The 11,558-nt window shown below is 44.6% G+C and overlaps 1 protein-coding gene across 1 annotated transcript in view; it reads left to right on the top strand.

Annotated features, from left to right (window-relative positions):
• The window catches only part of LOC145403926 (uncharacterized), a 407,720-nt gene that overhangs the window by 344,522 nt on the left and 51,640 nt on the right, over positions 1-11,558 (top strand). The window lies entirely within an intron of this gene.

Raw genomic sequence — 11,558 nt, 5'->3', positions numbered from 1 at the left:
TAGCAACTCCTGTATCCCACCCACTCAGATATATATCCCTCCCATCCCTTCCCATCCTACCCCATCCCACCCATCTACTCCTATGACCCACCCACCCACTCCTCCCAGTCCAACCCTCCCATCCCTCTGTCTCACCCATTCAGCTTGATATTTCACCCACCCACCCACTCAGCGTATCTCATCCCATCCTATCCACCCTCCTACCTCACCCACTCATTCTTCCCTGCCTCATCCACCCATCCCTCTGTCCCACCTACTCACTTCCCTGATACCACCTACCCACTCCACTGTCCCACCCACGTTCACTTCCCTTTACCACCCACACACCCACCCAATTCCGTCTCCGAACGTGAGGCTAGTGCCAGACCGACTGAGCCACTGAGTCGCCTCCAGCACGTAGATACAAAGAACTACCCCCCCCCCTTCCCATTCCCCCCCTTCTCTCAGACACCTGTTGCCCTGCCGATGCGCGTGACTTGCCGCCAGGACACATTCCCCACCCAAGATATATTTCTCCACCCATGATATCTTCTTTACGTCGGATACATTCTCCACCCAGAACACATTTCTCAATCCAGGACCCTTTTATTCAGCCAGGCCATATTCTCTACCCAGGACATATTCCTCCACCCAGGACACGTTTTTCCACAGGACACATTTCTCCACTCAGGACACATATCTCCTCCTAGGACACATATCTCCTACCAGGACACATTTTTCCTCCCAAGACACATTACGTCAACCAAGACGCATGTGTCCTGCTTTGTACTTTGTCTTCGAAAAGGGAAAGAGGGGGAGGAGAATTGGAAGCAAGATAAAAAGAAGAGAAAGAGGAAGAACAGAAATTGAGGAAGGAGACACAAGAAAGAGAGCAGTGAGGAGGAGGAGGAGGAAGATGGTTAGGTGGAAATGAGGGAGAGAAGGAGGAAGGGGAGGAGGAGGGGAAAGAGGAAGCGTGTGCTATTTTGTCATCCTGGATGAGGAGAGAGAGAGAGAGAGAGAGAGAGAGAGAGAGAGAGAGAGAGAGAGAGGCGGAGGTGGAGGTGGAGAAAGAGGAGGAGGACCCGTGTATCGTCATCCTGGATGAGGAGAGGCGGAGGTAGAGAAAGAGGAGGAGGAAGAAGACACGTGTATTATTTTGCCATCCTGGATGAGGAGAGAGAGGGAAAGAGAAGATGAGGAATGGGGGACGAAGAGAGTAAGAAAGACAGGGAGTGAGGGAAGGACGGAAGGAGCGAGAGAGAGTGAGGGAGGGAGGGAGGAGGGAGGGGTAGTGGTTAATTTCCTCCTTGTTATTGATACCATCCGTTCTAGCTAGAAGGGGGGAAGAGGGGAGAGGGGGAGAGAGAAGATGAGACGATGGCTGGAGGAAGGGAGAAGAAAGGAGATGAAAAGGTGGAAGGAGAAGGAGGGGAGAGGGGTGGGGAGGGAAGGAAAGGGAGAGGAGGAGAAGGATGGAGGAAGGGAAGAGAGGGAAGGAGGATTGAGGGAGGGAAGAGAGAAAAGGAAGGTGGGGCGAGGGAAGAGGAGAAACGATAAAGAGAGGAAGAAAGAGAAGAAAGGTAGGGGAGATAGGAGGAGAGAGGGGAGAAGGGAAGGAAGGAAGAGAAGGGGGCTGGAGTAGGTAGGAGGAAAAAGAGGGGAAAGGGAAAGTAAATGAGAAACGAAGGGAAGAGGAGGGAGGGAATGAAAAGGAAGATGAGAGAAAGGGGTGTAAGAAGGGCAGCAGGGAGAAGAAAGATGGGAAGAGAGACGCGAGAAGGAAATAGAAGAAAGAAGTGTATAGAAGGAAGGTAGGAGAAAAGGGGAGGTAGAGGGAAAGGAAGAAAGATTAAAGAGGAGGGAGAGGAGACGGAGGAGAACAGAGACAGGGAAGAGAAGATACTATATTAAGACTTTTTATTTAACATCTCAACATCATTAATCATATCTTTATCTTTTACACACACACACACACACTCTCTCTCTCTCTCTCTCTCTCTCTCTCTCTCTCTCTCAATAGGAAGCAGACATGGTCACTAAATATTCAATATCATATCCTTGTCTTTTCTCAGGAGATAGATAGAGAGAGAGAGAGAGAGAGAGAGAGAGAGAGAGAGCGGAATATTGTGTATGAGAAACGGAAGTTTGAAGATTTAGATTGGAGAGAGAGGGACAGAGACAGAGATAGAGCACCGTATCTTATTTTCCTGCCCACTCAGGCTTTTGTTCGCTCTGGTTTTTACATTTTATCGTTCGGTTGGTCTGAAAATGCATTTTTGGTGTTATTATTATTATTATTATTATTATTATTATTATTATTACTCGCTTAAATGTTGCCCTCAGCGGTCTCCTCTCAGTGTCAAAAGGCTAGAAATGAGTCAAAACTCGAGAACTGGTAGCCCGATTGGACTGGAAATTGTTTTATTCTCTGAGGTTGAGCATTATAGCGATACCTTGCTCTGACAAAAATTGCGCAGTGTTGTGCCGTTTTTGCTGTTATGGTAACAAAAAACCAACAGACTTTCAGAAATTGGATCGTTATGATATAGATTATTATTACTGTTATTATGGTGGAAGGTGGTGGCGCTCACCATCCACTCCCTCGATGTAATGCTGGTATAATGGTGTCTGCCCTTTCCTCTCGCCCTTCCTTTTCTTTCCTTCATTCTTTCCTGTTCTTTTTGCTTGCAGGCAACTTTACACTCCCTCCTTTGTCTTTCTTTCCTTCATTCTTTCCTCTTCCATCCGCCTACGGGTGACTCTACACCGAGTGAGAAGCCAATGGTTTCCTGCACACCAGGAAACCATTTACAACGCTGAGTGGTAACCACGTAACGAAATTACGGCGCCTGGTGGTTTAGTGGGTAATTAATGTCTTCCAATCTGATTGAGCCTATGCAAGTTTATACCCAAGGGGTGTTTGGGGTTTATTGCCCTCGTAATGCCACTCAGGGATGAGTGAGGCTGGTCGCTCTCATCTTAAGTGTCAGGATCAGCTTGCCTAGCCCCGGGCTCCTACTCTTCGCATGAGGCAACACAGGATTACATGATGAATGAATTATTATTATTATCATTATTATTATTATTATTATTATTATTATTATTAACCTCCGCCCGGAGGTTTATGTTTTAATCGCGTTGGTTTATTTGTTTGTCTGTCTCAGCAGGATTACTGAGAAATTTATGAACGGATGTGTTTTTATTATTTACCTGCCGCCCTGAGGTATATGTTTTAACCGTGCTGGTTTATTTGTTTGTTTGTCTGTCTGTTTGTCAGGAGCATTACTGAAAAATTTACGAACGGATTTCCTTTTTTTTTTTTTTTTTTTTTTTTTTTTTTTTGAGGGGTAGGGTATGGCCCAATGAACAATCGATTAGATTTTGTTGTGATCCAGAATTATTTGTTTGTTTGTTCACACCATATCTCCAATAGTTCTCAGGAATTTCAATGAAATTTTGTGGAAGGGTGGGCCGTGGGCCAAGAAAAAATTGATTATCATCTGGGGGCGGATCCAGATCCGGATTTTGCCGCACAGTATCTCCAAAAGTTCTCAGTAAATTTCAATGAAATTTTGTGGAAAGGTAGGCCATGGGTCAAGAAAGATTTTTTTTTTAATTTTTGGGCGGATCCGAATCCGGGTCCTATCGCACAGTACCTCAAAAAAATTTCAATAAATTTCAACGAAAGTATGTAGAAGAGTGTGCCATGGGCCAAGAAAGAATTCTTTAAATTTGGGGGCGGATCCGGATATGAATCCGGCATTGGCGGAGGTATGCGCTCTGAGAATGCCCCTCTAGTTTTCATTAATATTATCCCAATATTCTTACGGGATATAAATGGATAGATTGAGACTAGATAGAGAGGAATGTCGGTAGGTAAATTAACAGATTGATAAACTGAAGACTTATACATCAATTGGATATATACTGTACAGTATATATATATATATATATATATATATATATATATATATATATATATATATATATATATATATATATATATATATATATATATATATATATATATATATATATATATATATATATATATTATATTTTTTTTTTCCAGTGAAGCGCACGGGCAAGGTTCCCTCCATGGGCTGTAGCTGGGAGAATTGGGCAGAGTGCGCTAAGAACCCACCCACCGCCCACACCATCACCACAGTCAACCACACACTCGGACGCCCACACCACGAAGGAGCTATACTGAGAGAGTAAGGGGGAGAAGTGGAAGTGTTCTGTCTGAGTTTGCTCTGTTTTTTTCGTTTTTCCTTTCCTATTTTTCATTTTCTTCGTTGCGTGTAACCAATCCTAACCTTAACTATCCGCGCCACGATGGAGCTATATTGGGAGAGTAAGTGGGAGAGGTAGAAGTGTTCCATCAGGGTTTGCTCTCTTCTTTCCGTTTTTTCCCTTCTCCTCCGCTCTCGCTTTATTTGTTTCTTCCTAACCTAACCTAACTACGCCACGGAAAAAATCATACTGAAAGAGTGTGTGGGAAGGAAGTGTTTTTTGTCCGTTTTGGCTTTGTTATATCCGTTTCTTCTTTTGTTCTGCCCTTTCTCTCCGTTCCTCACTTAATTCGTTCCTTCCTAACCTGACCTACTCTAATCTAATCTAATCTGACCCAAACCAACCAAGCCACGAAAGTTTTATTAAAAATAAACAAGCGAGAGATTCTCTCTCTCTCTCTCTCTCTCTCTCTCTCTCATTTGAGAAAAGAAGGGACCTTGTATTCTTTGACCTCTCGCATTAGGGGGTATTGTATTAATAAAAAAAAAATGCACACTGCTAAACTCCCATCCCCCCTCTGTGCTGTTGTATCTGTTTAACTGCTATTTTTTCCGTATTAATTTCTTTTTAGTATTGTCCTTCTTCCATTGAATTGCGGAAAATATGCTGCAGAAGGACGAAAATTCAGTCTAGCAAAGGTGAACGTACTGTAGTGGGATCACTTTAGTATCCTTATTGTTCCCATTGTTTTTTTTTTTTTCCTCGAATCATAGTCTCCTTTAGTTTCTTTAGACCCCCTGTCCGGTATGTGTATGGGTTTTGTAGTTTGAGTTTGGGAAGAGGGGGGAAAGGAGGAGGGAAGGGAAATCGACTATGGTGTGTGCAATATATATATATATATATATATATATATATATATATATATATATATATATATATATATATAAAATGTGTGTGTGTGTTTGTGTGTGTGTGTGTGTGTGTGTGTGTGTGTGTGTGTGTAAAATATCCCCATCCATTCACTCGATATAGTGCTGCTATGGGTGTCTGCCCTTTCCTTTTCCATCCTTCCTCTTCAGTCTTTCCATCATTTTCCATTACTTTCTGCCTATGGGTGACTTTACAATCCCTCTTCTGTCTTTCTTTACTTAATTCTTTCCTCTTGCTTGTGCCTGTGGGCGACCCTACACTTAGTGACAAGCCAAATGGTTTCCTGTACACCAGCAAAAAATTTACTACACTGGGTGGCAACCATATAACCAGATTATGGCGCCTGGTGGTTTAGTGGGTGATTAAGGCGCTCCAGTCGGATTGAGCCTGTGTAGGTTAATATCCAAGGAGTGGTTGGGGTTTATTGCTCACGTAATACCACTAAGGGATGAGTGAGGCTGGTCACTCTCATCTTTAGTGTCAGGTCCAGCGTGCCTAGCCCCGGGCTCCTATGCTTCTCAGGGTGCAACGTAGGATTAGATGAAAACGCACCAGTACGTTACCTGTGGCTTATTTTATGTAAAGTTCGACATATTTAAATGCAGTTCACACAGAGTCCACAAATATCTCCTGCAAGCTTACGACAGAATGTAAGGGCAAAAAATTCTTTACATGAACAGTCATCGGTGCATCTGTGACTTGACCCATAGACAGGCAGTTCCACACAGTCAGACAGTACGGGGTGTGGTCACCATTTACAGCCATGCAAGATGTAATCCTGCGCCCCATACTGAGCGCCAGTTCACGTAGTGTGCAATGTGGAAGCCACTCCCGCTCTTCTTGCACTGCCTGGATCAGTTGCCTGTTTTGTAGTTTGGGGTCAAGCGACGGTAGGCACCTCTCAAGATAATCTCACACATGTTCATTTGGGTTTAAATCAGGTGAGAAGGCAGGCCATGGCAGTATGATGAGATTCTCAGCCTACAGAAGCTCAGTTGTGACACGTGCAGCATGTGAACAAACGTTATCTTATTGCAGCGTTGTTACACCTGGATGGTCGCGTAGAAACGGGATCACCTGGGGCCCGAGAACATTGTCGACGTATCTTCGAGCCATCAGGTTGCTTTCGATGAGGTGTTCTGTGGTCAGCTGGAATGCCTACCCATACCATGATGCCGGGTCCACCCTACCGATACCGTCTCACACATAAGTCAACATAACGTTCATTACGTCACCTCCAAACATGCAGACATCCGTCGCAGTGATCCACACACAAACGACATTCATCAGGGAAAGAGAACAGCTTTCCACTGTCTTCTGGTCCAGCGTTCATGTTAGCTACACCACTGTATAATGTTCCGACGACAGGCGAGTAAGAAATCCAAACCCCTTATGAGTCTATGTGCGTTTAGACCTAACGACCGTAGTTGTTGCCGTACGGTGGACCTACTTATCCTATGATTATGTTGACCAAGAGTCTCACGTGCTGTTTATGCTGCCGACCGAAATCTGTCTCGGAGATGCTGCATCCGGATGTGGTGATCATGACATTCTGTTGCGACAAGTGCTCTTCCAGAACGCTGTTGGTTGTCAGTTGAACCCATTCATGATGCCTATGGATGAGCCTGACAATCGTTGAATGATGACATCCCGTTCTACGGGCCACCTCACGTTGCGCCATGCCAACCTCCATCATCCCAAAGGCATGACGACGTTCAAGACATGACAAACGTGGCAAGGTGGCAGTCTTTCAAGAACTAACAGGCCTTATTCCACATACACTAACCTTCCTCGTAGACATAAAACAGCCACGTGTTCCATTTCCACCAATAGGCAGCCAACGGAATGGGCTGAAAAGATTAATCTTATATCTAAGACACTTCTTCGTGAACAAAGCCAATCTTTTGTTCAGATACCAAATCAGATCAGTGATGGAAACAAGCAGCTGTACACGAATTATTACAGCAGTATCAGGTGGTGCCCTTTACTCACTACACCGTATGTATATATCATCGTCATCATCATCATCAGCCGTTTGAGTATCCACTGCAGGACCGGCCTATCCCGACCGGAGTCGGGACCAGTGTTGCCAGGTCGGTGGGTGCTGTTGGCGCCCAATCCATCCCGAAAACGCGCCCAAAAAGCGCAGACAGCAAATGACACACACACACACACACACACACACACACACACACACACACACACACACACACACCTCTCCTCCATCAGTCTTGGGAGTGGTGAGAGCCAGTTATTGTCATTCTTCTCTTTTATTAACCCGTAGTGTGTGTGTGTGTGTGTGTGTGTTGTAGTAGTAGTTGTAGTAGATGGCGGTCGAAATGTCAGACCAGAGGAGTGGGGTCAAGTGAGAGAGGGTCAGACGGCTGCGCCTGTGAAACATTTACAAGGAGGTGGTAATTGCTCTCCGGGGAGGGGTAGGGGGATAACAGGATGAGTGGAGACAGTGGACTTTAATCTGGATGAGAGAGAGAGAGAGAGAGAGAGAGAGAGAAGGATAATACAGAAGGTATGGAGGGGTAGAGGGAGAGCTTTGCGTCGTCAGTAATTATGGGATCAGGGTTGGATGGGCAGGCTTGGTAAAAGGTGTGAGGCGTTCAGACAAAGAGGTAGATGTAGGGGAGGAACAGGGTAGTCATTATGACTCTGGTGCTAATTTTTACAACACATAGGTGATGGACATTACACTCACTAGAAAGGCGTAGCCTTGAGTCTTGAGGATTCAGGATTAAAACAAAAGGCTAACACACACACACACACACACACACACACACACACACACACACACACACACACACACACACACACACACACACACACACACACACACACACACACACACACACACACTTGGGGTCATGGAAAGGCAGGTCAGGTAGAGATGCTAATTGGCTGGGGCTTCACAATGCGTTTGGGGAGAGGCAGGGCAAGGAGCACTGAGTCATACGAGTATTAGTACATCAGGCATACGTTGTGTCTTCTTACTTTTTTTCTTATTTTAATGAACATCGTCTCCATAACACAGAATCGCCCAGTACTCTCTCAGTCATTTCAAAAAGCGCCCAAAAAAGCGCAACGCGCAGCCGTTCAAATTTAAGCGCAAATCATCTTCCAAAGTCGCCCAATATGGCGCGAAACGCGCGCACCTGGCAACCCTGGTCGGGACGATACAGCCAATATATCTCTACCAAGTGGCTTAGGCTGTCTGGTAGAGATTGTATGTAGGGTGAGAAGTGCTTGTAAGTGTAATTGTAGTGTTGGAGTGGCTTTGAATGTGTGTGTAGTCTGTGAACCAAGTGTAATCGGCCCGCGCAAGCCGACTGGGTACAAGCATAGTTTACAGTAAGCGACAATGGTTCAACTACAGCACCTCTTGTGTCCGCCAATGCAGTACGTGGCCGGGTGAACACTCCCAAAGTTTATTACCCTGGCGGCGCGCGAACCCTGGCCCACCCGTGTACGAAACGCACACTCTACCACTGTACCACAGAGTGTGTGTGTGTGTGTGTGTGTGTGTGTGTGTGTGTGTGTGTGTGTGTGTGGAGAGAGTGAGTGAGTGAGTCTGCGCCCCTAGTTCGTCGAGAGGACATTTTCGTTGGTGTTTGTGTTATAGTTTTTCCACATGAGAGAGAGAGAGAGTCTGCGCCACTAGTTCGTCGAGAGGATATTGTCATTGATGTTTGTGTTGTGGTTTTCCTTAGAGAGAGAGAGAGAGAGAGAGAGAGAGAGAGAGAGAGAGAGTTTTGCTCCCAAGTTTACCGAGAGGATATTGCCATTGGTGTGTGTGTGTGTGTGTGTGTGTGTGTGTGTGTGTGTGTGTGTGTGTGTGTGTGTGTGTGTGTGTATTTCCCTTACCTCCCTGTTGAATGGGTAGACCGCCCTTACTTCTGTGAGTCATTTTTTTTAATTTCTATATATATTATGTATTCGTTAGATAGTCTTGTTTAACACCAATAATAACGATTTTTTTTTTTTCTCTGGGATTTGTACACACGATTTTATTCAACACCGGAGATACCCCTGTAGGTTAAAGAAGGCTGTCGCTCGGCCTCCCAATCCAAAAAAATATATTGTAAAGTTAGTAACATCGTCTGGCCGTGACAGGAGTGGAATGAGAAATACATAATTGGGAGTAATATTATTTATTTACTACTGTAGCTTTTTTGAAAGACGTTACTGAGTTTTTGCCATGTACAGTATGTACTTTCATTTTTTCCCCACACTTAAGGCGATTTACCTACTGATTCATTTTGAATACAAGTTGCTGAGGTCTTTTTCCATTCATGTACTTCCATTTCCTGCCACTCATAAAAACTACTGTTATTGCCATTTTTGTATGGCACGTCTCAGTCTTTGTGGTAGGTGGTGGCGACCATCATCCACTCACTTGATGTAGTGCCGCCTACTCCTTCCTTAGCCTTATCTTTCTTTTTCTGTGCCTGCCCTCCTCTCTTCCTATTTCTCCCATCTTTCCTGTCACTTCGTATTGCTTTTCTTTCCTTTACAGGTGGCTTTACATTGAGTGACAAGCCTGATGGTTTCCTGTAAGCCAAGAAACCATTTACAACGCTGGGTGGTAACCATATAACCAAACCATACATGCTCCCTATGTGTCAGCAAGTGGGTTGGTGGAGGGTTAGTGCCCCTCCCCGTAAAACAACTAACTCAAAGTCAAATGGCCACCCCTTATGGGATTATGGCGTCTGGCAATAGATAGATAGACGTCTCGGTCTATCATTGGAGTGATTTAATCAAGTAGTGACTTTGTGTGTGTGTGTGTGTGTGTGTGTGTGTGTGTGTGTGTGTGTGTGTGTGTGCTCGCGCGCGCTTGTGTTTTGCTTAGTGTCAGTGAGGCCTCTTTGTTGTTGTTTCCATTTTCTCCCACACTTTTAAAACTACTTCTACTGTATACTCATTTTATGTGTCCCGTTTCGTAATATCCAATCTCGCTCGATATCGCCAAGAAAGTTTTCTTGTTTCCTTGCTGTCGAGGTTCAGGAAAGACAGCTTCCGTATTTACAAACTTTCTGTAGTTTGACATTCAGACTTCTGTGACCTACTTAATGAATAAAATCGTTTGGCTGTAGCTGGAATGGAATCCTAGAGTTGTCCTGAGAAAGAGGGGAGGAGCTGGACTACTCAGATTAGCAAATTAATTCTCTCATCGTGGCATCTACTCCCATTTTCCCCCTGGGGGGTGGGGAGAAAAGAGTACTTCCCCAGTATCTCAGCTTGTGGTAAGAGGCGACTAAAAGGGGCCTTTTTGCCTCCAGTCTTTCTCTCTTTACTGTCATCTGTCCTACCTCTCTTCTTTGTATTATTTCCGTGTCTATTCCGGTTTCTGTTTTCCCTCTGCCCTTACAGTGCCATATAGCCATGTAATGGCTTGGTGCTAATTCTTTATTATTCCTTCCTTCCTCCCATTTTATTCCATCTTGCAACAGACGATTTTTTTTTTTTTTTTGTGAGTCATAGGAGCCTGAGTGTTGATCTATTTTCTGTCATATGACAGGCGATTATCTTCAGCTGAGTGAATCATAGGAACCTTCAATTAGCTGACGTGTTTTTTTTATACTTGTGCTACTTTCCAGATGATTTTATTAAACTTTTGGAGGGATTTCTGGTAGCTGAGTGGTTCATGAAGGCTGTATGTAACCCCTACACTTTGAAAAGTATACATAGGATGGTCCATAAATAGTGCTCGAGTTAAAACATACCTAAGCATATCTTATGGGGATGGCTCAGGTTGCTGATGTGGGCATGGTTGTGGCCATGGGAGTAGAGAATGGATGTTTGATGCAGGGTAAATATTGATAATGGTGACTGGAATCGTTCGCCGGAGGTGGACGAGGAGCATTATACAAGAGCCACACTATATACTTGGATGAATAAAATTACCTGATGGTTCCAAGAATGAACTACATAATGCACCATCGTATTGAAAGGGTTTGCTCTCATCATCTTGCATTCTTATTGCATCTTATTCTAGACAATTTTATTCATCTGAGAGTAATGGTCATATTTTATGTAGCCTCTTCACCCTTGAAGAGCTTGTTCCAGCCATGCTCAAGTGTGAGTGAAGAGAGTTCTCTCCAAGCCTGCACCCATATGTAGATTGCTGACTTGAGGGTATACCGCGTGAGGTTGGCCAAGGTCCTCTCCACCCTACTGTCCACCCATTGGGCTGCTTCCTCCTCGTCCTTGAGCACAACCATCACCTCTTCCAGTGCAGCCGCTTTGTTGCCGTGATAATACCGTGGTCCATGGTATGCATAATTGAGGTTGAATTAGGGAGCAAGAACATGACCCTAATACTACCTTCATGTCCAACCAACTCTATCTTAGAAGGATAAGCAGGAATGTTGATGAGAAACAACAGAGCCTTCACTTAG

This window comes from Coenobita brevimanus, chromosome 62, assembly GCF_032717465.1.
Source record: "Coenobita brevimanus isolate Jiangsu-jjx chromosome 62, ASM3271746v2, whole genome shotgun sequence".
Taxonomy (NCBI): Eukaryota; Metazoa; Arthropoda; class Malacostraca; order Decapoda; family Coenobitidae; genus Coenobita; species Coenobita brevimanus.
This window is presented reverse-complemented; position numbering and strand designations above follow the sequence as displayed.